This window comes from Bactrocera dorsalis, chromosome 1 (genome assembly GCF_023373825.1).
Source record: "Bactrocera dorsalis isolate Fly_Bdor chromosome 1, ASM2337382v1, whole genome shotgun sequence".
Classification (NCBI taxonomy): Eukaryota; Metazoa; Arthropoda; class Insecta; order Diptera; family Tephritidae; genus Bactrocera; species Bactrocera dorsalis.
In genome coordinates this window covers 44,742,119-44,769,574 of record NC_064303.1, presented here as the reverse complement: position 1 = coordinate 44,769,574, position 27,456 = coordinate 44,742,119, and the positions used below count along the sequence as shown (strand labels likewise).

Sequence of the window (27,456 nt, the reverse complement as noted above, 5' to 3'; positions counted from 1 at the left end):
AAAATAAAAGAGTGAAAAAATATTATAGAAGACAAATACCTGAAAATAAAGTAAAGGTAATAAAACCTGAAAATAAATAATAATTGCATTGAATTTGTAATATCTAAAAGAAAAAGAAATATTAATTATATAAAATGATAACAATATCTGAAAGAAAAGATTAATATTATCTGAAAAAATAAAAATTATTAAATACAAATAGAATTTACTCTGCAAGCAAAGATTAATTAAATAAAATAAAGATAAAATCTGAAAAGAAAGAATAATCAAATAAAAATTATAATAACATCTGAAAGAAAAGATAAATATTATTTGATAATTTAAAATATAAAACGAACATTAGTTTTGATATATTATATTGGATTGCGCAGGCCGCCTTAAACGCATAAAATACATATGTACATATGTATTTATTTTTGCGTATTATACTGGACCAATTTCAAAGTACACACACTTTTTCACATACATACTTAACAATTGATATTTGCCGCTTCTGATTATATAGCTGCTACTGCTACTTCCAATTCAGTTCTGATTTCCAATGCTATAAAAATAAATGAAGTAATTATTTTCAAAATATTGTTAAAAAATCACATAAAATTCATTTACTTACCTTTTTGTTGTACGAGCCTCCTTTACGATGGTACGATCACGAACGACATGCGTCTTTCAATCGTTTTTTTTTATTACTCTTTTTGGGATTTTCTATTGTCACTATTGACAATTATGTTTTCTCCTTCGCACTCATTCAAATAAATCAAGAAATTAAACAAACTTTTTTTCATCGCATTTAGGTAAACAAAAAATAACCCGAAAATGTGCGTTGGTGTTAGTGTATAGAGAAAAAATGTGTAGTTGTATTGGAATATTTGCCAAAAGCGGGTAGCCGTGGTTGGCAGGGAAGATATGTGTATGCACTCTGCATGTGGTGCATACATGAATTAGGATAAGGAATTCTATAAATAAAGGAGCTCTTGGCAACCAGAGCTGAGTACAATTTTATAACCGAACCCTTCGTCGTCCTTATTTTACATTTTGGTGACCCCGAAGTTTAAAGGGTGATTTTTTAAGAGCTTGATAACTTTTTTTAAAAAAAAAACGCATAAAATTTGCAAAATCTCATCGGTTCTTTATTTGAAACGTTAGATTGGTTCATGACATTTACTTTTTGAAGATAATTTCATTTAAATGTTGACCGCGGCTGCGTCTTAGGTGGTCCATTCGGAAAGTCCAATTTTGGGCAATTTTTTCGAGCATTTCGGCCGGAATAGCCCGAATTTCTTCGGAAATGTTGTCTTCCAAAGCTGGAATAGTTGCTGGCTTATTTCTGTAGACTTTAGACTTGACGTAGCCCCACAAAAAATAGTCTAAAGGCGTTAAATCGCATGATCTTGGTGGCCAACTTACGGGTCCATTTCTTGAGATGAATTGTTGTCCGAAGTTTTCCCTCAAAATGGCCATAGAATCGCGAGCTGTGTGGCATGTAGCGCCATCTTGTTGAAACCACATGTCAACCAAGTTCAGTTCTTCCATTTTTGGCAACAAAAAGTTTGTTAGCATCGAACGATAGCGATCGCCATTCACCGTAACGTTGCGTCCAACAGCATCTTTGAAAAAATACGGTCCAATGATTCCACCAGCGTACAAACCACACCAAACAGTGCATTTTTCGGGATGCATGGGCAGTTCTTGAACGGCTTCTGGTTGCTCTTCACCCCAAATGCGGCAATTTTGCTTATTTACGTAGCCATTCAACCAGAAATGAGCCTCATCGCTGAACAAAATTTGTCGATAAACACATTTCGAACCGAACACTGATTTTGGTAATAAAATTCAATGATTTGCAAGCGTTGCTCGTTAGTAAGTCTATTCATGATGAAATGTCAAAGCATACTGAGCATCTTTCTCTTTGACACCATGTCTGAAATCCCACGTGATCTGTCAAATACTAATGCATGAAAATCCTAACCTCAAAAAAATCACCCGTTATAAAACACGCGAGTAAAGTGAAAATGAAAAAGTGTGTTTAATAATATTAAAAAAAAAACAAAATGAATTAAATAAAAAACACAAAATTTTATAATCCACATTCTACCAAGGTAAGAACATTTTTAATTTTTTATTTAATTTATATACAATTAATTATTTTGTTTTAGGGAAAATGGAGAACCAAATTAAATTAGCAGAAGAACTTGAAAAACTTCATTTTAAGTCCATGAGTATGGATATAAATGAAGATTTAGGAAATTTAGAAAAACTCCAAGATAATTTGGACAAAAAATGGTCAGAGTTTCAACGAAAACATTTAGAATTGTCCAAACATCCCAAAAATAAAAAAGATAATTATTTCAAAAATGATGTACAAGGGACGGTAGGTAACAGAGAACGGCATCGGCTGAATGAAAAACATTCGTACGCGCTCAACAGCCGAATAATCACACTGTTCGGATCAGCCGATCAAGCTTGCATGCGCTCACATTTTCGTTGTTGATTTTAAATTCACTCGGGTGTGTGCGATTTTTTGTTTCACTCCGAGTTTGTTCGGCTCGTGTTCAATATAATGATTTCGGACGCTTGCTCATTCGGTTCAACAATCATTGTTTTGAAAAAGAACAACACTCAACTCGCAAAAATCAACTCGTATCATTTTACTCATGCGCGCAGCAAGCGGCACTTTTTCTGCAAATGTGAGAAGAACGAAAACCAAAACAAGCTACAACAACAAGCTGCAGTTCGTGGAACGCATGGGGCTTGCATAGAAATTGTTACTGTACATGCAGTCGTAACGCTCACATCGTGTCGTCTTGTCGCTAATAGTTTACTCATAATCAATCAACTCAAATTGAACCGAATGATGCTTTCGTCAACACATGCTCATTTTATTGAACGCTGACTTTTGTTCAGTGAGTTGAATTGAGTGAGAAATTTTGAACCGAAGACTCAAGATCCTCGGAATGATGTGTATGGCAAAATTAGTTGATTTTTACTCATCACTCTGTTTTTTTCAGTGAGTTGGGTTGAATGAAAAAGTTCGCGTATGAGTAAATCAAGAAAATTGTGATTTTTGCAGTTCTCTGGTCTTCTTCTTCTTTACTGGCGTAGACACCGCTTACGCGATGATAGCCGAGTCAACAATAGCGCGCCAGTCGTTTCTTCTCTTCGCTACGTGGCGCCAATTGGATATTCCAAGCGAAGCCAGGTCCTTTTCCACTTGGTCCTTCCAACGGAGTGGAGGTCTTCCTCTTCCTCTGCTTCCCGCGGCGGGTACTGCGTCGAATACTTTCAGAGCCGGAGTGTTTTCATCCATCCGGACAACATGACCTAGCCAGCGTAGCCGCTGTCTTTTAATTCGCTGAACTATGTCAATGTCGTCGTATATCTCGTACAGCTCATCGTTCCATCGAATGCGATATTCGCCCTGGCCAACGCGCAAAGGACCATAAATCTTTCGCAGAACTTTTCTCTCGAAAACTCGCAACGTCGACTCATCGGTTGTTGTCATCGTCCAAGCCTCTGCACCATATAGCAGGACGGGAATTATGAGCGACTTATAGAGTTTGGCTTTTGTTCGTCGAGAGAGGACTTTACTTTTCAATTGCCTACTCAGTCCGAAGTAGCACCTGTTGGCAAGAGTAATCCTGCGTTGGATTTCCAGGCTGACACTGTTGGTGGTGTTAATACTGGTTCCTAAATAGACGAAATTATCTACAACTTCAAAGTTATGACTGTCAACAGTGACGTGAGTGCCAAGTCGCGAGTGCGACGACTGTTTGTTTGATGACAGGAGATATTTCGTCTTGCCCTCGTTCACTGCCAGACCCATTTGCGTTGCTTCCTTGTTCAGTCTGGAGAAAGCAGAACTAACGGCGCGGGTGTTGAGACCGATGATATCAATATCATCAGCATACGCCAGCAGCTGTACACTCTTATAAAAGATTGTACCTGCTCGATTAAGTTCTGCAGCTCGAATAATTTTCTCCAGCAGCAGATTGAAGAAGTCGCACGATAGGGAGTCGCCTTGTCTGAAACCTCGTTTGGTATCGAACGGCTCGGAGAGGTCCTTCCCGATCCTGACGGAGCTTTTCGTGTTGCTCAGCGTCAGTTTACACAGCCGTATTAATTTTGCGGGGATACCAAATTCAGATATCGCGGCATAAAGGCAGCCCCTTTTCGTGCTGTCGAAAGCAGCTTTAAAATCGACGAAGAGGTGGTGTGTGTCGATTCTCCTTTCACGGGTCTTTTCCAAGATTTGGCGCATGGTGAATATCTGGTCGGTTGTTGATTTACCAGGTCTGAAGCCACACTGATAAGGTCCAATCAGTTTGTTGACGGTGGGCTTTAATCTTTCACACAATACGCTCGACAGAACCTTATATGCGATGTTGAGGAGGCTAATCCCACGGTAGTTGGCGCAGATTGTGGGGTCTCCTTTTTTATGGATTGGGCATAGCACACTTAAATTCCAATCGTTGGGCATACTTTCGTCCGACCATATTTTGCAAAGAAGCTAATGCATGCACCTTATCAGCTCTTCGCCGCCGTATTTGAATAGCTCGGCCGGCAATCCATCGGCACCTGCCGCTTTGTTGTTTTTCAGTCGGGCAATTGCTATTCGAACTTCTTCATGATCGGGCAATGGAACGCCTGCTCCATCGTCATCGATTGGGGTATCGGGTTCGCCTTCTCCTGGTGTTGTGCTATCACTGCCATACAGCATGTTGGAGAAGTGTTCCCTCCATAATTTAAGTATGCTCTGGGCATCGGTAACTAGATCACCTTGGGGGGTTCTACAGGAGTATGCTCCGGTCTTGAAACCTTCTGTAAGCCGCCGCATCTTTTCGTAGAATTTTCGAGCATTACCCCTGTCGGCCAGATTATCGAGCTGTTCGTACTCACGCATTTCGGCCTCTTTCTTCTTCTGTCTGCAAATGCGTCTCGCTTCCCTCTTCAACTCTCGGTATCTATCCCATCCCGCACGTGTTGTGGTCGATCGTAACGTTGCGAGGTAGGCAGCCTGTTTTCTCTCCGCTGCGACACGGCACTCCTCGTCGTACCAGCTGTTCTTTTGCACTTTCCGAAAACCAATGGTTTCGGTTGCAGCTGTACGTAAGGAGTTTGAAATGCCGTCCCACAGTTCCCTTATACCGAGTTGTTGACGAGTGCTCTCAGAGAGCAGGAGTGCAAGCCGAGTAGAAAATCGTTCGGCTGTCTGTTGTGATTGCAGCTTCTCGACGTCGAACCTTCCTTGTGTTTGTTGGCGTGCGTTTTTTGCTGCACAGAGGCGGGTGCGAATTTTGGCTGCAACAATATAGTGGTCCGAGTCGATGTTAGGACCTCGGAGCGCACGCACATCTAAAACACTGGAGACGTGTCTTATGCTGGAATCTAGTACTACAGATAACCATATTTCGGGCCCCGGCGAAGTCGATCAGCCTCAACCCATTTGGGGATGTTTCCTCGTGGAGGCTGAATTTACCGACCGTAGTGCCAAAGATACCTTCTTTGCCCACCCTGGCGTTGAAGTCACCAAGCACGATTTTGACATCGTGGCGGGGGCATCTCTCATAAGTGCGCTCCAAGCACTCATAAAAGGCATCTTTGGTCACATCGTCCTTCTCTTCCGTCGGGGCGTGGGCGCAAATCAGCGATATGTTGAAGAACCTCGCTTTGATGCGGATTGTGGCTAGACGTTCATTCTCCGGAGTGAATGATAGTACTCGGCGACGGAGTCTCTCTCCCACCCCGAATCCAACACCAAACTTGCGCTCCTTTATATGGCCACTGTAGTAGATGTCACAAGGACCTACTCGTCTCTGTCCTTGTCCCGTCCATCGCATTTCTTGGACGGCGGTGATGTCAGCCTTTATTTTCACGAGGACATCAACCAGCTGGGCAGCGGCACCTTCCCAATTAAGGGACCGGACATTCCAGGTGCATGCCCTCAAATCGTAGTCCTTATTTCGTTTGCCATGGTCGTCATCGAAAGGGGGGTCTCTCATCCGAGGCTGTGTTTGCTTTTTCATTGGGGGTGTTTTTTTACGTGGCGGGTCCCAAACCCAGCGCACAACCCTATGCAGGGGATGTTTCGCCTTCTCACGTTAGCTCGCCTTCAAACGGATGTTCTTAGGCTACCCAGAGGATACTTGGTCAAAGACCGGAAGTCGTGAGCTGCTTGAGTCACATGTAAAAGAATCGTTTCTGGCCACTCCCAAGTGAATGGCAATCAGAGAACTTTCCTCACTTGCGTGAACTTCTACACATGACTCCATCCTCCAGTTCTCTGGTAGGTAAGCTTTATTTGACAGCGTATGCCAAGTTAAACGAATTGATTGATATACTCGTAATTCAAGAAAATAGTGCTCCCAGGAAAATGGAATGCCTTGCAAATCCTGGCTTAGTTCGCAAGTTTCAATTCTTTTTAACAGAATTAGAAAAAATATGAAAATAATGAAGACTGTGAAATAAACGAAATATGCTCTCTAGACAGCATAGAGAGATTAATAGAAAAAACTCGTGATACTGTACTTGAATTTATTAGCCAACACGGAAATGAAGAGTTAACAAGTAATGTCTATGATTTAAGAAATAGATTTTACAAACTCAAATTAAAATCTAGTAACAAAGAAATGCTGCCAATTTTACGTTGCCTCAAGTTGACATTCCCATTTTTTCAGGAGATTACGCTCAGTGGTAAACTTTTGAAGAATTGTTTGAGCAACTCGTAGTCTCTCAAAATGTTTCAGACACGTATAAAATGTGTATTTTCAAAACTAAATTAAGAGGATCGGCTGCTATTTGTATTGCAAATCTGCCTGATTAAATTAATGCCAAATTTAGCATTTAAATTTATTGATAAATCACATACACTTGCATGTTTAAATGTTTTATTGTATCTGTTGCGTCAAGCGACAAGATATATATGTATATTTAAACCTGAAATTAAAATTAAGAAAAATGAATCATAAAAAATTATAAAATATTGAATTATTTAAATTATTGTATACTTACCTTAATTATGCATTCATTCTACTAATCTACTACTTACCTTAATACTTACCATAATCTATTACAATAGTTAACGAAAAGTTGAAGATAATTATATTTACCCCTTTTTTTATACATATGAACATTACCACTAGTTTAAGCCGTTAGTTTAAGATTTAGGCTAAGCAACTAAATGAAATTAAATAAAGAAGTATTGTAATTGAACCATCGAATCGACCGGACGCGTTTTCATTTTTAATTTCGCAATTTACTTCGAGACAGGCAATTAGGCTTCTTACTTATTCGCGCATTTCCCAAGTTTATATTTTCGCATCTCAAAAACGCTTGAGATTTTTCATGGCGCCCGAGCAGGGACTAAGTGCGTGAACTTAGTTATATTCTTAATAAAGTGCTAACTTTCGTTTTCGTTTCTAATTGCCTGTCAACTCGTTTCGTTTTCGGCCTTTCGACAAGTGAAGTGAAAACAAATTAAACCTGAAAAACAAACAATAAAATAAAAAATTTAAATACAGAAATATCGGTCTATGTATATACATAGCCTAAATACATTATATAGTGAAAGTGACTAAGTGGTGTAGTACAGAAGTATAAAACAAAAAAAAAAAAACAAAAAAAAAAAAACAAAAACAGCGGTAAAGTTATCCCTAAAAGTGAAAAGTGATAATACTTACAGACATACGTGTTCTTGGTTAAATACAGTGCCCAAATATACATACATATCCAAAAAAAGGAAAAATAATTATAAAACATAAAACACAAAACTAAAGTGATAATAACGAGACGAAGTGATGTGAAAAGTGTTAAACACAGTGGCAAAATACATATAAAAGAGGCTAAGTGAGAAAGCTTAAGTTAAACATACATACTACATAAAAAACAAAAAATAATAATAATTATGTACATACATATATATTTGTAAAGTGGAGTGCATAAATTTACTTACCTCAGCCTAAAAAAGCAAAAAAAAGGAGTTATTGTGGAGTGCGTGCACATACATATATAACGGGTGATTTTTTTGAGGTTAGGATTTTCATGCATTAGTATTTGACAGATCACGTGGGATTTCAGACATGGTGTCAAAGAGAAAGATGCTCAGTATGCTTTGACATTTCATCATGAATAGACTTACTAACGAGCAACGCTTGCAAATCATTGAATTTTATTACCAAAATCAGTGTTCGGTTCGAAATGTGTTTCGCGCGCGTATTTTGTTCAGCGATGAGGCTCATTTCTGGTTGAATGGCTACGTAAATAAGCAAAATTGCCACATTTGGGGTGAAGAGCAACCAGAAGCCGTTCAAGAACTGCCCATGCATCCCGAAAAATGCACTGTTTGGTGTGGTTTGTACGCTGGTGGAATCATTGGACCGTATTTTTTCAAAGATGCTGTTGGACGCAACGTTACGGTGAATGGCGATCGCTATCGTTCGATGCTAACAAACTTTTTGTTGCCAAAAATGGAAGAACTGAACTTGGTTGACATGTGGTTTCAACAAGATGGCGCTACATGCCACACAGCTCGCGATTCTATGGCCATTTTGAGGGAAAACTTCGGACAACAATTCATCTCAAGAAATGGACCCGTAAGTTGGCCACCAAGATCATGCGATTTAACGCCTTTAGACTATTTTTTGTGGGGCTACGTCAAGTCTAAAGTCTACAGAAATAAGCCAGCAACTATTCCAGCTTTGGAAGACAACATTTCCGAAGAAATTCGGGCTATTCCGGCCGAAATGCTCGAAAAAGTTGCCCAAAATTGGACTTTCCGAATGGACCACCTAAGACGCAGCCGCGGTCAACATTTAAATGAAATTATCTTCAAAGAGTAAATGTCATGAACCAATCTAACGTTTCAAATAAAGAACCGATGAGATTTTGCAAATTTTATGCGTTTTTTTTTTTAAAAAAGTTATCAAGCTCTTAAAAAATCACCCTATACAGTATTATAAATACATAGTGTGTGTTGCTAAATGTTCGTGTGACCTAATATCCAAACCAGAGAAAAAATAAGAAGAAAAGGTGGTACAGTGCAAGGTGAATTTTTCTTGCGGTACAGTGGTGGGCGCAAATAAAAGCTCAAACGGTTTTGCCCTAAAAAAGTAATAATTATAATTGCGTTACAGTTTAAAAAAAATTGTGTATTAGTTTTATAAACTGTTTAAAGTGCCGCTTAGTGGAAAAACCGGTAAGCTTAAAACCGTTGTGCTTAAAACCGTTGCTGTCACCACCGTTGCCACCGTTGCTATCATCAGTCGCTGCTACCATCATTTGCTGCTGCCATCATTCGCTGCTGCCATCAATCGCTGCTGCCATCACTCGCTGCTGCCATCAAGCCGCTGCTACCATCGTCGCCGCTGCTGCTATCATTCGCTGTTATCGCACCGCTGCTGCCATCACACCGCTGCTGCCATCGTCGCCGCTGCTGCCATCGTCTCTGCTACCATCAAACCGCTGCCGTCGTGGGAATGAGCTGCCACTACATTCTATGCAAAAGGGACGTAAGCGCCGGCAAACAGCCGACGCACCAGGTAACGAGTGCGATTTACTGAAAGCAGTGCAAGCAAAAAATAAAACGAAAACACAAACAAATAAAATTAAAATAAAAAACAAGTGCACACTTTCAGTTTTTGGCTCTACCTTTTCATTTGACATCATATTGATTCTATTGTATTTATTATATATACATATACATATACATATAAATTAGTACATACTCATATGTACGTACATATATACATATACGAATTAAAAGTGAATAAGGGATTTTGGGATTTTGCGGTAGCCCTTTATTTTGAAATAAAGGTGAACAATTCTTAATTGCAAATTAAATTATTATATTTTTCGCAATTTTTTCGATCCGCGTTTGCAATTATCGGTCGTTTTTTCGCAATTTTTATCGATTTTCGTTCGGACATTTTCCGATTAAATTACGTTTTTGTGCTATTGCTTATTTTGCGCATTTATCGGTTTGGCTTTCGATACTTGAGAATCGATATTATTTTTTTTTTTTCGTTTTCGTCACTGATTCCAAATATATTTGTTGCCAACTTTTATTGCGATTAGTTTGGCTTTCGTATATTTGGGAATCGACATTTATTTTTCGTTTTCGTTATCGATTCTTAGTATATCTGTTGCCAACCGTTATAGTCCTTTGTCGGAAATTTAATTTAACCAACGCAAAATGAGCAAGCCAAAGCCAACTCTCGCAAGCCTGTCTCCAAGTAAGGAGTTGACGGAATTAAAATCGTTAAGACGTCAAAGAACGGTTACGAAGAGTAGTATTTTGCGCATTAAAACGGGCCTTCTCGAAAAGACTATGTCTTTAGATCCAATAGAATTGGAATGTCGTCTCGATATATTAAACTCACATAGTGAAAAATTAATGAAATGCCAATCAAAGATTGAAGAAATTGATGAGGACGACATGGCCCGAGGGGAGTTAGAGGACATAATCGTTGAAACGAAGTCCATAATAAAGTCAATTTTAGCAAAAAATAAAACTTCATTTGCCGAAACATCTTTTGTAGCTTCTCACAGCTCAAGGCTCCCTAAAATGAATTTGCCGAAATTCAAGGGAGAATATTCAGAGTTCAAAAATTTTATGAGTTTGTTCGAGAGCTTGGTTCATAACGATCCAAATATCCCAGATATTGAAAAGTTTAACCATTTGGTAAATTGTCTATCTGGAGAGGCTCTGGGAACAGTTAAAGCGTTCCAGATGTCGGATGAAAATTATCCGAAAGCGTTGGCAAGTCTCAAAAAAGTTTATGATAATAAATGTTTGATATTTTTCAATACAATATCTAAACTTTTTGAGCTGCCAACAATCCCAAAGCCTTCTGCGCCTTCCCTGCGTTCAATGATTGACGAAGTGTCAGCGGTGTATGACTCGTTGCTATCGCTGGGCGATGAAAAACAAATAACGAACGCAATAATTATACACATAGTAATGACAAAGGTTGATTCTGCCACCCGATCCAAATGGGAAGAAGCGCTGGACTATGACAAACTGCCACTGTGGAAGGACTGTGAAGCCACCCTAAATAGGAGATACCAGCAGCTATCAGCGGAAGGATCAACATACTCAAGGACGAAGCCCATACCAACAGGCAGTACGAGTTATGGAAAGCAACAACAGGCGGATAGGACCAAATCGGCGCTGGTTGCTGCAAATACGAGGCAGCCTCTTTGCCAACAGTGCAAATCGAGGGATCATCATCTAACTGTCTGCCCTACTTTCAAGGCTCTTCCGGTGCAACAGAGGTTCGAGTTCGTCAAATCGGTACCCTTATGCATAAATTGCTTGCGTAAGGGACATACCGTTTCGAAATGCAGAGCGGATCGATGTCGTGTGTGCAATCGATCGCATCACACACTGTTGCACAAATATCCAGTCTCTTTCCCCGCTGCACCTCATCCGCAACCATCTACCACACATGCCATGCATACAGCCAGTATGCCGGATCGGGTCATGTTGGCAACAGCAGTAATTCTAGTGAGGACCAGCTGCGGAGATTACCTGCCTGCCAGAGCCTTGCTGGACTCAGGCTCCCAGGTCAACTTTATGACGGAGAACTTGGCACAAAAGTTGCGGATTCGACGTCAGCATAAAACATTAAGTGTAATAGGAATTGGCAATTCCAATACAAAAGTGGGGTCTAAACTAAGCGCGTTTGTCAAGTCGCGGTTAAATAATTTTGAATTTTCGGCGGAATTCTGGGTAATGCGATGCATTTCGGCAAATCATCCAGACCATAACATCAATGTTAATGGCTGGCAAATTCCGCACAATATTGAATTGGCGGACCCAGAATTCCACAAATCTAAAAAAGTGGATATCCTATTGGGTGCTGAAACATTTTTCGACCTTTTAGCTGTTGGCCAAATTAAAAATGGTCCTAACCAACCAACACTTCAGAAAACCCTTTTAGGATGGATTGTGTCTGGCAAATACGCCAGTAATATAAGTTCTCCTCCCAGATTACATAGCACATTATGCCAAGCTGAAGAAGACTTAACGTCAATCGATTCAGTAGTCCAAAAATTTTGGGCTCTAGAAGAATTACCTTCAGAATCAAATGGCATCAAATTCACACCAGAGCAACAACAGTGTGAAAATTTTTTCGTTAATACTACTCAAGTATTGCCTTCAGGACGGCTTCAAGTCAGAATGCCCTTTAAAGCTGACCGTAAGTTACTCGGTCACTCATATGAAACCGCAGTTCGGCGGTTTCAGGCCCTGGAGAGAAGGACATTAAAAGATCCAGAACTTCGCAAAATGTATCTGGACTTTATGAATGAATATAGAGCCTTGGGTCACATGAGCCCAACGAACAATAAGATCCCGAGTGAGCCACACTACTTCATTCCGCATCAATGCGTTTTAAGGCCCGAGAGCACAACAACCAAATTACGTGTTGTATTTGATGCTTCGAGTCGATCTTCAACTCAAATAGCGTTGAATGAACTTTTGATGGTAGGTCCAACCATCCAAGAAGAATTATATTCAACTCTTCTTCGTTTTCGATTACATAAGTACGCACTAACAGCGGACATTACTAAAATGTACCGTCAAATAATGATGCATGAAGAAGACAGAAATTGTCAACTTATTGTGTGGAGAGAGCATCCTTCTGAGCAAATTCAAATTTTTCGTCTTAACACCGTAACATACGGCACTGCGCCTGCTCCATTTCTCGCAACACGGTGTTTGCAAATGCTCAGTGATGCCAATACAATGAAATATCCACTCGGTTCATTGGCCATCAAAAGAGACTTTTATGTTGATGATTTATTAACAGGGTCCGAAAATTTTGAGTCTCTAGATCTTTTGAGAAGTGAGGTAATTCAAATATTAAACTCGGCAGGATTCACCTTAACGAAGTGGTTTTCGAACCACCCTAAATTTTTCGACAGTGATTGCACTGAAAAGTCATTAAGCTTCAATGATAAAAGTTCCACTAAAACGTTAGGAATCCATTGGTTGCCGAAAGAGGATTTGTTTCGATTTGTTTTAGATGACAATTTTAATGATCTGCGAGCCACCAAACGAAACATATTGTCAGTTTCTGCTCGCCTTTTCGATCCTCTTGGATTACTAGCCCCACTAGTTACCAAAGCAAAAATCTTATTGCAAGAGCTTTGGATCCAAAAACCAGATTGGGATGAGTCGATTCCATTGCGCCTTGACACTAGCTGGCAGAACTTTAAAGCCAACCTAATGCAGCTCTCATCTAGTTATAAGCATTCCTCGTTACGTAAACGTTGAGTCGAGTGCCATCTGCCAAATACATGGCTTCTCCGACGCCTCAATAAGGGCGTACGGATGCTGCATATACATACGAAGCCAATCTGCTAGTGGTATTAAATGCATGCTGCTTACTGCAAAGTCTAGAGTGGCTCCGCTGAAGACCAAATCTCTTCCGCGTCTTGAGCTCTCGGCAGCACATCTTCTTTCGAAATTATGGTCAAGAGTAGCGCCTATGTTGAGTCGACATTTCGAAAATATTACATTTTGGACAGACTCTGAAATCGTTTTACATTGGATTAAAACACATCCATCTTCACTACAAACCTTCGTCGCAAACAGAGTGTCCGAAATCCAAGAGTTGACTGACAAAGTACATTGGCGACATGTGCCAACGAAACAAAATCCTGCGGATCAAGTGTCTCGGGGTTGTAACGTGGACGAATTGAATAATTCAATATGGTTTGGCGGTCCACAGTTCCTCCTAGAAGACCCTGCATTATGGCCAATTAATAACCACTTCCAGCTCTCACCAGAAGACGAAGCATTAGAGAAGAAGAAAAATACATTTACATTACTTTCGACTACTGAGAAAAATTCAATATTGGACCTTATTGAAAAATTTTCTTCTCATAAAAAATTGCTTCGTGTGGTCGCATATATATTACGATGGATCAGGCGACCACCAAATTCCTCCAGGGGCCAAGATCTGACTTCAGAAGAGCTAAACTTGAGCTTTCTAAAAATTGCACAGGTGGTCCAACATTCAGAATTTTCGGATGTTATTCAAAAATTGCATAAAGGCACCACCCTACCCGCAAACTTGCAAAAACTCAACCCGTTTTTGCATGAATACTCGGATAAGTCGCTGTCGTTCAAATTAATCCGAGTAGGAGGTCGCTTATTAAATGCACCTCTCCCATACGATGCCAAATTTCCGCTTTTATTAAATAAAAGTTCGCACTTCGTTACAACGTATTTACGGTTCCTGCACATTCGAAATCACCACGCTGGGGCTAAAGCGTTGGTTGCGCTTCTTCGAGAACGCATATGGCTAATTAATGCCCGAGAAGCTTGCAGTAGAACCGTAAGAAACTGTATACATTGTTTTCATTACAAGCCGAAGTTGCAAAACCAAATAATGGGAAATTTGCCAGTCGAAAGACTTCGAGCACTACGGCCCTTTCTTATATGTGGCGTAGATTTTTGTGGTCCGATATACACAACTTTAAAAATACGCGGTCGACCACCCGTAAAAACATATATTGCAGTTTTCGTTTGCTTTACGTCCAAAGCAATACATTTAGAATTAGTTTCAGACCTGTCAACTAATTCATTTATTCTCGCCCTAAAAAGGTTCATTGGACGCCGAGGAATTCCGACGAAGATATTCAGCGACAACGCCACCAATTTCGTCGGCGCCGATCGCAAGCTGCGCGAATTGAAGGAGGCGTTTCTAGCAATGGGTCCAGAACTGAAGAGATTCGCAGCAGACGAAGGGTGCAACTTCATCTTTATACCACCGCGGGCGCCGCACTTCGGCGGATTATGGGAAGCCGCGGTGAAGTCCGCCAAACACCACATCGTTCGGGTAACCGGCAGCGCGCTACTCACAGCAGAGGAGTTAGCAACAGTGTTGGCCGAAGTGGAGGCCATCCTCAACTCTCGCCCCCTAGTACCTCTGAGCCAAGATCCCAACGACGGCGAGGCGTTAACACCAGCGCATCTATTAATAGGATGCTCCCTGCGGGCATTACCCCCAGAGAAGGTGCCAGTGGACCCAGTTCGTTGTTGCGAGAGATGGCAACTTGTTTGCTGTCTCAAGCAACAGTTCTGGCGACAGTGGTCCAAAGTATACCTGACGGGCCTTCAGGAGCGCAACAAGTGGCTGCACCCCAAACGCAATATGCAGCTCAACGACCTCGTTCTCGTTCACGAGGACAACGTGCCGCCGCAGCAGTGGGTACTAGGGCGCGTCGTCGCAACCGTCGAAGGGCAAGACGGCAAGGTGCGAGTCGCAGAAGTAGCAACCAAGACGGGCACGATTAAGCGCCCCATCCACAAACTGGCTGTCCTTCCACTGGATATTGAAGGAATCTGATCCTGTCAAGGTGGCCGGTGTTGCGTCAAGCGACAAGATATATATGTATATTTAAACCTGAAATTAAAATTAAGAAAAATGAATCATAAAAAATTATAAAATATTGAATTATTTAAATTATTGTATACTTACCTTAATTATGCATTCATTCTACTAATCTACTACTTACCTTAATACTTACCATAATCTATTACAATAGTTAACGAAAAGTTGAAGATAATTATATTTACCCCTTTTTTTATACATATGAACATTACCACTAGTTTAAGCCGTTAGTTTAAGATTTAGGCTAAGCAACTAAATGAAATTAAATAAAGAAGTATTGTAATTGAACCATCGAATCGACCGGACGCGTTTTCATTTTTAATTTCGCAATTTACTTCGAGACAGGCAATTAGGCTTCTTACTTATTCGCGCATTTCCCAAGTTTATATTTTCGCATCTCAAAAACGCTTGAGATTTTTCAGTATCCAATACTTTAATTCAAATAAAAAACACCTTATCCACTTTGGTTTTTTAACAATGTTATTTATAAAATAAATTTATGTTTTATAAAGATTTTGTAATGGTAAAGATGTGCCGAAGCTGGCGATTGAAGCTGGCGATTGGGGTTCCGCGAATCGAGGTCGAATTGGATAATCGCGGTAGAGTCGAGATGATGACGTGTATATGTATGCACAAGCGAATCACTTGTAGACGGATATTGAGGAGCATAGTGTATCGAACGAATTGTGTGACGAAAGGTGTCGACACGGCGCAGTGTGTAAACAAAAATGTGTATGACGAATGGTGACGCCCGGTTTGTATAGATCGAATTGATGATGTGCGCAGTGGTAAATCGAATGAGTCTCCTTTTCTCTTGTCCATCCTTTTTGCTCAATGGGTTGGTTTGCAGATGTGGTGAGTTGTGTTTCAGTGTCATCAGCTGTGGTGAGCTAAGATGTAGCATTAGGATGCGGTAGTTTTTCCGGTTAAAGTGGGGGGATGCTTAACTCATTTAAACATCCTGGGCTCCCTAGGCGAATATTTTGACTAGTATTTTGTATAAGGTGATACATGTAATTCAGCTTACTGTTGGCGAAGTAGCCGAGGTTGCAGAATATTAGCTGTAAGAAGCTATTTTGGTTTTAATATAAATTTGTATTTTATATCTCGTAAGTAATGGTGCTTGAGGTAGTAATTTCCTTTTGCGTGTTTTGACGACTTATTTTTAGTAAAAAAAATTGTTTGCTTATTTTACTAGCGGTTATTTACATGTATTATTTATCGGTTTGGCATACCGGTAGTTTATTATATGCCTTTTTTGTATTATCGGCAATGTTTGGACTTTATTTATTCTCGGCTTATGAAGGATAGTAACTCCACGCCTGGCCAGATATGACCAGAATGGGTACTCCTTAGCCCTGGAGTTAGGACAATAGAGGGATCTTGCGAGAGAGTGGCCGTGAATGGAGAACGGCTTGGACTCGCTGTAGAGAATTCTTCATAATTAATTAATGCTTTGTATAATTGATTCCCCTAACTCACCCATATGAGCAGCACTTGGATAGATGTGATAAGAGCAACCTTTGCCTTTTGTAAGGGTAGGTGCGTCACTGTGTCACATTGGGAGTATGGTGATCCCTTGACTTCCTTTAGATATTGTATGTTTTTTTTGAATTTATGAATGACTGATACTACTGTATTATAAGTATTTTATGTTTTAGTACGCACTAATTCGGCGTTTAGTAGCTCGCCACCGCTCTAGGATTTGTTCAGAATTGTTTTTTCATTATTGGCGAAAGCCATCCTGCGGGGCCGAAAATTTTTATGTGTTTTTAATAATTTAGACTGTCAGAGGTAACCCTGACTTTATTTTTATACCAATTTGAGGAGTATTGGATAATTGTGGCTCTAGTGGTAGTCGTATGACGTACCGGCCATTATTTGATCGAGTATTTGAGGCTTTAGAGAAGTGCTCACAATACTGATCTTGTATAGTTTTGTTTGTTAATGGAAGTTTCCTTAATTGTGAATTAAGGTATTTGTCCCCAACTTGAGTTGGTATGATGGAAACTGGTTCTGCAACTAGTCCACTTTGTGTTTCACTGTGCAGCGTTTGAGATTTTTGTGCCTTTGAGCAGCATGGTGTCTGTTGGCAATTTTTAGTATTTTCAGTTTCCGGATTTGCTTTTGCAATTAAACCCTTGGTTTGTTTTATAAATGCGCTTCTTTGGGGTGAGATGGGATATCTGCTGTAATGAAGCATTGTATGATGTCTTTTATGACAATATAAGCAGTTAAATTTGCTTTTGCAATTTTTAAGATTATGTGTATGGGACAAGCAGTTTGTACAGAGTCTTTTTGATCTGACAAAGTTGTTCCTTTTGTTAATGTTTAATTTTTTAAACTTCTCGCAAGTTTTAAGTTTATGCCCTCTTGTGCATAGTTCGCATGACGTTTGCTTTTTCTGTTCGGATATGAACGATTGCATTATGTGATTGCGTTTGTTTAAATTGTTTTTGCTACTAACTTGGGGTCTATTGAAGCTTCGGTTTTGGTCGTGTTTCATGTTCTTAGTTTTGATTATATTTTCTTCTAACCTTTCCGCAATTTCATATTGGGTGGTGAGAAAATCTTTCATTTGTTGCCACGTTGGGCACTTTTTTCGTGATGAGAGCGATTGCTCCCATAGAAGTAACGACTTTTCTGGTAATGCGGCGGTGCAAATGTTTACCAGAATTGGGTCCCAGCTGTCTGTGGGAATATTAAGTGTCGATAGAACCGACAAACAATTAGAAACAGTGGATTCTAGTTTGCTGAATTCTACACTTGTTTCTTTTTTAATTTTTGGCAAGTTCATTAGTGTCGTTACTTACTTGTCGACCAGTATTCTTTCGTTTTCATATCTAGCTTTTAGAGCTTCCCAAGCCAAATTGAAATTATCGTCATTAAGAGCGAACTGTTTTACTATGACGCCTGCTTGATCTTTTGTCTTGTATCGGAGGTGATACAATTTTTGCGCTTGTGATAATTGAGGATGGTTTATGTACACGGCCGTGAACATGTCCCGGAATGACGGCCATTCTTCATAACCTCCGTAAAAGGTTTCTGTGTCACAAGCGGGCAACTCGAGTTGGATGCCTGAACTTGCCTCTTGATATTGTTGCATTTGTGACAGCTCTACTTTCGGATGTGGAATAGGTGCAATTGCTTTTATTAGCTTTAATTGATCGGATATCATAGCTTTTGTTTCTTCATATTGGTCTAAGCAGTTTTCATATATTGCGTAAGCCGATTGTTTAAAATTTTGTGGTACGTTTGAATCGTCAGATTCTACTATGGCGTCATGAGCCGCTTGGAGACGAGACCAGAAATTTTTAAGATTTTGGCTTTTTATTTCTAATAACGATTCAGAGTTTTCTTGAATCGGTGAAGAGGCAAATCTAGTGCAGTATCTTGTTAAACTGTCACTTTCTGAAATAAATTTAGCAACCTGTTTTGGGCGTGTAGCTCCTGCAAGTGTATTTTGATTATTGTTGTTGTTAACCATTTTTGCAATATTATTTATTTATATTGTAGTTTGAAGTTTGAAAATATTCGCGCTCTTAATTTATTAACAATTTTTACGTCCTTATTTTAGTATTTAGGTACACCCTAATACTTGGACTTGTATGTTTGAATGTAAGTACCTATGTTTTGTGCAATTGAGAGCTCGCAAATTGCCTCTGCTTATTTCTTTATTGCAATCCTGCTTACTATTTTATAAAACAGAAGAATACATATTGCCCAAAAATGTTTGCAATTAAATACTTGAAATAAGCAGTGTTGCTGGAAAAAGTGTGCTTGCATACACAAAGCTGGGCAAGAATAGGCATTGAGCTGAATTTTTAATTATATTTACATATGTGGTTATATATATATGTATGTATTTTACCGAACTGTTTAAAGGGGTAAAAGTATTTTTACATACATATATGCGATATAAATTAAGTTTATTTGAACTGAATACGCTCACTTGGGTTAGGGTATAACGTAGAATGTCTGTATATGCCCCTTTTCTTGGCAATTCCTCTTTTCTTCTTCCACGGTCTTCCAGCTGCCTGGCTGCCTGGCTTCTTGTGCGTATTGTTGTTTTTATGTATGTTTATGTTTTTTAATTCGCGCCCGTTTGATCCGTTTTATAGGTCACATTTAGCATTTAAATTTATTGATAAATCACATACACTTGCACGTTTAAATGTTTTATTGTATCCAATACTTTAATTCAAATAAAAAACACCTTATCCACTTTGGTTTTTTAACAATGTTATTTATAAAATAAATTTATGTTTTATAAAGATTTTGTAAAGGTAAAGATGTGCCGAAGCTGGCGATTGAGGTTCCGCGAATCGAGGTCGAATTGGATAATCGCGGTAGAGTCGAGATGATGACGTGTATATGTATGCACAAGCGAATCTCTTGTAGACGGATATTGAGGAGCACAGTGTATCGAACGAATTGTGTGACGAAAGGTGTCGACACGGCGCAGTGTGTAAACAAAAATGTGTATGACGAATGGTGACGCCCGGTTTGTATAGATCGAATTGATGATGTGCGCAGTGGTAAATCGAATGAGTCCCCTTTTCTCTTGTCCATCCTTTTTGCTCAATGGGTTGGTTTGCAGATGTGGTGAGTTGTGTTTCAGTGTCATCAGCTGTGGTGAGCTAAGATGTAGCATTAGGATGCGGTAGTTTTTCCGGTTAAAGTGGGGGGATGCTTAACTCATTTAAACACTGCCTTCAACCTCGACAACTTTTTCAGTTGCCTGGAACCTTCTTAACGAAAAATTTACTAATAAAAGGTTACTCGCAAATACTTATTTCAAACAAATTTTAGACCAGTAGTGACTGAGACTGCTTTTAGTGTACGCAAATTTCAAGAAAAAATTTCTGAAAGTACGCAATCATTGGAAAGCCTCAGTTTGTCTGCAGATAATTTGTTACAAGCTTTATTAAACTATATGCTTGTGCAAAAATGAGACAACAATTTAAGACTTAGGTATGAAAATTCCCTTAAAAACCCTACCAACACAATATATTTTATTGTTATAAATTTAAAGCTCTTTCTACAAAGAACAAACGGGATGCAGTAATGAAAAACAAAATAATGCAACAACGGTCGTGATGGAAGAATAATAAAGGCACGTGTATTATTAGTGGGTCTCAAGTTCTCCTTATAACAAAAGATCTGAAAAATAATTTAAAACTTCCTTCCAGGAGAGAATCTATGACTATTGAAGTAATTAGTCAAAACAAGACTAATACAAATGAAAGAGTTAATTTTCATTAAAAAAACATTAATAGATCATTTTGAAACAAATTTAGACACCGTAGTAGTACAAAAGATTGTGTCCAATGTGCCCACGGAAGACATAAAAGTAAAAAAATTCCAGAAAATAAAAGACTGGTCGACCCTTCATTTAATGTACCGGGGAAGATTGACTTACTATTAGGTGCGGACATATTTCTTGATTTGAAAAAAGAAGAGAAAATATATATTGAAACGTGAATTACAAACTCCAGAACAGTTTGTTTGGGTGGTTGATATATGGATCAACTAACATAAGCTCAAAATTACAGTGAGCGTGTTGTAACACATATAGATAAAAAGCTAGATAATCAACGAAAAAAGTTTAGGAAAATAGAATCCCTTGAAAGATGTGTTAATAAAACCAAAAGAGAAACGCAGTACGAGAAATGCTTTCGTAATATTTAATTTAAAATTTTATGCAGATAGTAGATTTATTGCAGCTTTTCCATTCGGAAAGAAAATATAAACTTAGGAGATTCTTCTTCAAAAGCAAAAGGAAGATTAATCTCTCTAGATGGAAAACTTAAAAATAATAAACCATAAAAAAAATAAATGACAAGTTTCTTTTGAAAATATTAAAACTGGTACATTGGTACTTTTTAAAGAACAAAAGATTCCACCATTGCAGTGGAAGAGAGGACGAATTGAAAACGTCATTTTAAGCAAAGATTGCAAATGTAGACGTAAGGATAAGCAATGGCACATCGCAAAGAGCGATGCACAATGTTTATCCTTTCCCTACCAAAGATAAAATACGTAAATAACAACAACAAAATAAAAATTTTATATTTTCTTTGTTAAGCTTACTTATACTCGTAGTTTTACCATGTTGTAAATGTTTAGATATAAAATACTTTAATTTAAGTTATGGAGTATTTTCTCAGGAGGAGAAGTCATGTGTAGAAGTTCACGCAAGTGAGAAAAGTTCTTTGATCGCCATTCACTTGGGAGTGGCCAGAAACGATTCTTTTACATATGACTCAAGCAGCTCACGACTTCCGGTCTTTGACCAAGTATCCTCTGGGTAGCCTAAGAACATCCGTTAGAAGGCGAGCTAAAGTGAGAAGGCGAAATATCCCCTACTAAGGGTTGTGCGCTGGGTTTGGGACCCGCCACGTAAAAAAGCACCCCCAATGAAAATCAACTAACAGCCTCGGATGAGAGACCCCCCTTTTGATGACGACCATGGCAAATGAAATAAGAACTACGAATTAAGGGCATGCACCTGGAATGTCCGGTCCCTTAATTGGGAAGGTGCCGCTGCCCAACTGGTTGATGTCCTCGTGAAAATAAAGGCTGACATCACCGCCGTCCAAGAAATGCGATGGACGGGACAAGGACAGAGACGAGTAGGTCCTTGTGACATTTACTACAGTGGCCATATAAAGGAGCGCAAGTTTGGTGTTGGATTCGTGGTGGGAGAGAGACTCCGTCGCCGAGTACTATCATTCACTCCGGAGAATGAACGTCTAGCCATAATCCGCATCAAAGCGAGGTTCTTCAACATATCGCTGATTTGCGCCCACACCCCGACGGAAGAGAAGAACGATGTGACGAAAAATGCCTTTTATGAGTGCTTGGAGCGCCCTTATGAGAGATGCCCCCGCCACGATGTCAAAATCGTGCTTGGCGACTTCAACGCCAGGGTGGGCAAAGAAGGTATCTTTGGCACTACGGTCGGTAAATTCAGCCTCCACGAGGAAACATCCCCAAATGGGTTGAGGCTGATCGACTTCGCCGGGGCCCGAAATATGGTTATCTGTAGTACCAGATTCCAGCATAAGAAGATACAACAAGCTACATGGCTGTCTCCGGATCGAAAAACCACCAACCAGATCGATCATGTTGTGATAGACGGAAGACACGTCTCCAGTGTTTTAGATGTGCGTGCGCTCCGAGTACTCGGACCACTATATTGTTGCAGACAAAATTCGCACCCGCCTCTGTGCAGCAAAAAACGCACGCCAACAAACACAAGGAAGGTTCGACTTCGAGAAGCTGCAATCACAACAGACAGCCGAACGATTTTCTACTCGGCTTGCACTCCTGCTCTCTGAGAGCACTCGTCAACAACTCGGTATAAAGGAACTGTGGGACGGCATTTCAAACTCCTTACGTACAGCTGCAACCGAAACCATTGGTTTTCGGAAAGTGCAAGAGAACAGCTGGTACGACGAGGAGTGCCGCGTCGCAGCGGAGAGAAAACAGACTGCCTACCTCGCTATGTTACGATCGACCACAACACGTGCGAGATGGGATAGATACCGAGAATTGAAGAGGGAAGCGAGACGCATTTGTAGACAGAAAAAGAAAGAGGCCGAAATGCGTGAGTACGAAGAGCTTGACAAGCTGGCCGACAGGGGTAATGCTCGAAAATTCTACGAAAAGATGCGGCGGCTTACAGAAGGTTTCAAGACCGGAGCATACTCCTGTAGAACCCCCCAAGGTGATCTAGCCACCGATGCCCAGAGCATACTTAAATTATGGAGGGAACACTTCTCCAGCCTGCTGAATGGCAGTGAACGCACAACACCAGGAGAAAGCTAACCCGATACCCCAATCGATAACGATGGAGCAGACGTTCCATTGCCCGACCATGAAGAAGTTCGAATAGCAATTGCCCGGCTGAAAAACAACAAAGAGGCAGGGGCTGATGGATTGCCGGCCGAGCTATTCAAACACGGCGGCGAAGAACTGATAAGGAGCATGCATCAGCTTCTTTGTAAAATATGGCCGGACGAAAGCATGTCGAACGATTGGAATTTAAATGTGCTATGCCCAATCCATAAAAAAGGAGACCCCACAATCTGCGCCAACTACCGTGGGATTAGCCTCCTCAACATCGCATATAAGGTTCTGTCGAGCGTATTGTGTGAAAGATTAAAGCCCACCGTCAACAAACTGATTGGACCTTATCAGTGTGGCTTCAGACCTGGTAAATCAACAACCGACCAGATATTCACCATGCGCCAAATCTTGGAAAAGACCCGTGAAAGGAGAATCGACACACACCACCTATTCGTCGATTTCAAAGCTGCTTTCGACAGCACGAAAAGGCCTGCCTTTATGCCGCGATATCTGAATTTGGTATCCCCGCAAAATTAATACGGCTGTGTAAACTGACGCTGAGCAACACGAAAAGCTCCGTCAGGATCGGGAAGGACCTCTCCGAGCCGTTCGATACCAAACGAGGTTTCAGACAAGGCGACTCCCTATCGTGCGACTTCTTCAATCTGCTGCTGGAGAAAATTATTCGAGCTGCAGAACTTAATCGAGCAGGTACAATCTTTTATAAGAGTGTACAGCTGCTGGCGTATGCTGATGATATTGATATCATCGGTCTCAACACCCGCGCCGTTAGTTCTGCTTTCTCCAGACTGAACAAGGAAGCAACGCAAATGGGTCTGGCAGTGAACGAGGGCAAGACGAAATATCTCCTGTCATCAAACAAACAGTCGTCGCACTCGCGACTTGGCACTCACGTCACTGTTGACAGTCATAACTTTGAAGTTGTAGATAATTTCGTCTATTTAGGAACCAGTATTAACACCACCAACAGTGTCAGCCTGGAAATCCAACGCAGGATTACTCTTGCCAACAGGTGCTACTTCGGACTGAGTAGGCAATTGAAAAGTAAAGTCCTCTCTCGACGAACAAAAGCCAAACTCTATAAGTCGCTCATAATTCCCGTCCTGTTATATGGTGCAGAGGCTTGGACGATGACAACAACCGATGAGTCGACATTGCGAGTTTTCGAGAGGAAAGTTCTGCGAAAGATTTATGGTCCTTTGCGCGTTGGCCACGGCGAATATCGCATTCGATGGAACGATGCGCTGTACGAGATATACGACGATATTGACATAGTTCAGCGAATTAAAAGACAGCGGCTACGCTGGCTGGGTCATGTTGTCCAGATGGATGAAAACACTCCAGCTCTGAAAGTATTCGACGCAGTACCCGCCGCGGGAAGCAGAGGAAGAGGAAGACCTCCACTCTGTTGGAAGGACCAAGTGGAGAAGGACCTGGCTTCGCTTGGAATATCCAATTGGCGCCACGTAGCGAAGAGAGGAAACGACTGGCGCGCTGTTGTTGACTCGGCTATAATCGCGTAAGCGGTGTCTACGCCAGTAAAGAAAAAGAAGAGTATTTTCTCTTGACCAGGACAGCGTGGGATATAATTGTTCACATCAATTTATTTCAATACTCGTTTGAAAGGCAGCTAATTTCAAATTTGCTAAAATAGGGGAGGAGGATGAAAAGGAAGACTAGGTCAGTGTTAACCTTCAAAGGATCATTATACTACTCTTTTTTTGACCTGATGAATGAAGAATACTTTTGGTGTATTGAATAGACCTTACTGTTCTCAGATGATCAGCTCTTGAACTTGATTCTCGATAATGGTGGTGATTTACCCACTTAGTACATGAAAAGTTCACACGAACACGAAGGGCCTCAAAGATTTGAGCAAAGAAACTGCAACCGGTGTTCACAACTTATACGAAATGGTGAAGAAGAGACGTCTCGGTGCCAGCCATCAACGTCAACGACTCGGTGACCAAGAGTAAATTCTATAATCTATAATGGTTGTCGCGAGTCGCTAATTGATGGTATTAAACGGCTCACCGATGTGATGATTGCTAGTAAAGTGTACTATGCTGCTGTTACTGGTTATATGATATTGGCAAAAGTTGTGCATAAGCTCTGCGTTGTTTCGGCAGAATCGTTATTGTCACCGAAATCGATTATATCATTGCTTTGTAAGCGGCTATGAAAGGCTATGAAGTTACCACCAGGGAGCAAGTATACAAAGAAGCTACCATCTTCGTAACTACAACTGGTTGCAAGGACATTATTACTGGCGCACATTTTGAACACATACCCGACGATGCGACCGTTTTTAATATTGGTAATTTCGATTGTGAAATCGACGTCGCATGTTTGAGTGCCAATGCCAAGGAGAAGATTAAGGCACAATTCCGATTTCTTTGGCGCCGCGATTTGAATGTACTAGCTTTGGAAAGAGGAAGTCCTCCTGATTAAAAAATATATGTTATTGGTACCAAACACGCTTAGTTTATGAGATATTCGACCCAAAATTTAAAAAAATCGCAAAATTCGAACATTTCAAGAAGCTATTTCACTACATTAAACACACTTTATTCACATTTTTCACATCGAATTAATTAAATTACACTTTTAAATAAATCCACATTTTACACTTTTCGCAGGTTTTTACCTAAAAAATCTTTATTTTAAAAATTGCACACTCGTTTGAACCTCATTTTTTTTACCAAAAATTACAACGAAATGGAGCGCTGCCATGTGATGATAAGGCAATTCGCTGAAATTCCGCTTTTCATGAATATGGATATTTTCTTTTTTAAATTTATTAAGCAAATAAGTAATATTATAAAGGGTGATTTTTTAAGAGCTTGATAACTTTTTTTAAAAAAAAAAACGCATAAAATTTGCAAAATCTCATCGGTTCTTTATTTGAAACGTTAGATTGGTTCATGACATTTACTTTTTGAAGATAATTTCATTTAAATGTTGACCGCGGCTGCGTCTTAGGTGGTCCATTCGGAAAGTCCAATTTTGGGCAACTTTTTCGAGCATTTCGGCCGGAATAGCCCGAATTTCTTCGGAAATGTTGTCTTCCAAAGCTGAAATAGTTGCTGGCTTATTTCTGTAGACTTTAGACTTGACGTAGCCCCACAAAAAATAGTCTAAAGGCGTTAAATCGCATGATCTTGGTGGCCAACATACGGGTCCATTTCTTGAGATGAATTGTTGTCCGAAGTTTTCCCTCAAAATGGCCATAGAATCGCGAGCTGTGTGGCATGTAGCGCCATCTTGTTGAAACCACATGTCAACCAAGTTCAGTTCTTCCATTTTTGGCAACAAAAAGTTTGTTAGCATCGAACGATAGCGATCGCCATTCACCGTAACGTTGCGTCCAACAGCATCTTTGAAAAAATACGGTCCAATGATTCCACCAGCGTACAAACCACACCAAACAGTGCATTTTTCGGGATGCATGGGCAGTTCTTGAACGGCTTCTGGTTGCTCTTCACCCCAAATGCGGCAATTTTGCTTATTTACGTAGCCATTCAACCAGAAATGAGCCTCATCGCTGAACAAAATTTGTCGATAAAAAATTTTCGAACCGAACACTGATTTTGGTAATAAAATTCAATGATTTGCAAGCGTTGCTCGTTAGTAAGTCTATTCATGATGAAATGTCAAAGCATACTGAGCATCTTTCTCTTTGACACCATGTCTGAAATCCCACGTGATCTGTCAAATACTAATGCATGAAAATCCTAACCTCAAAAAAATCACCCGTTATATGTACATGTCTAAGTAATATTATATAATAATATTATATATACATATGTATAAGTAATATTATATAATAATATTACGTAGTAAAGTATAAAGTATATGAGTACAGTATGAAAACTCAAATTTTGAATATAAAAATATGTATATGTATCGTCACCTAAAATACAAACAATGTATCATCAAAAATAAATGGAAATCGCTGACAGACATAATAACCAAAATTTATCCATTTTATAACGAAAACTAAAATTTTTTGAATTTTTATTGAAAATATGAGTGCATGATAACCAAAAAATATAACCACTTTAACCACTTTATAACAAAAACTCTATATTTTTAACGCAGAAAGGAGTACTACGCGAAAGTACTTCAGTCACCCCGGGTATTCGCTTGTAATATTATAATATTATCACACGATTTTACTTAT

At 39.9% G+C, this 27,456-nt stretch overlaps 1 pseudogene; it reads left to right on the top strand.

The window, feature by feature from the left end:
* Positions 1–2,161: 2,161 nt before the first annotated feature.
* LOC125777672 (adenosylhomocysteinase-like) lies at positions 2,162–25,885 on the top strand (annotated as a pseudogene).
* Positions 25,886–27,456: the final 1,571 nt, after the last annotated feature.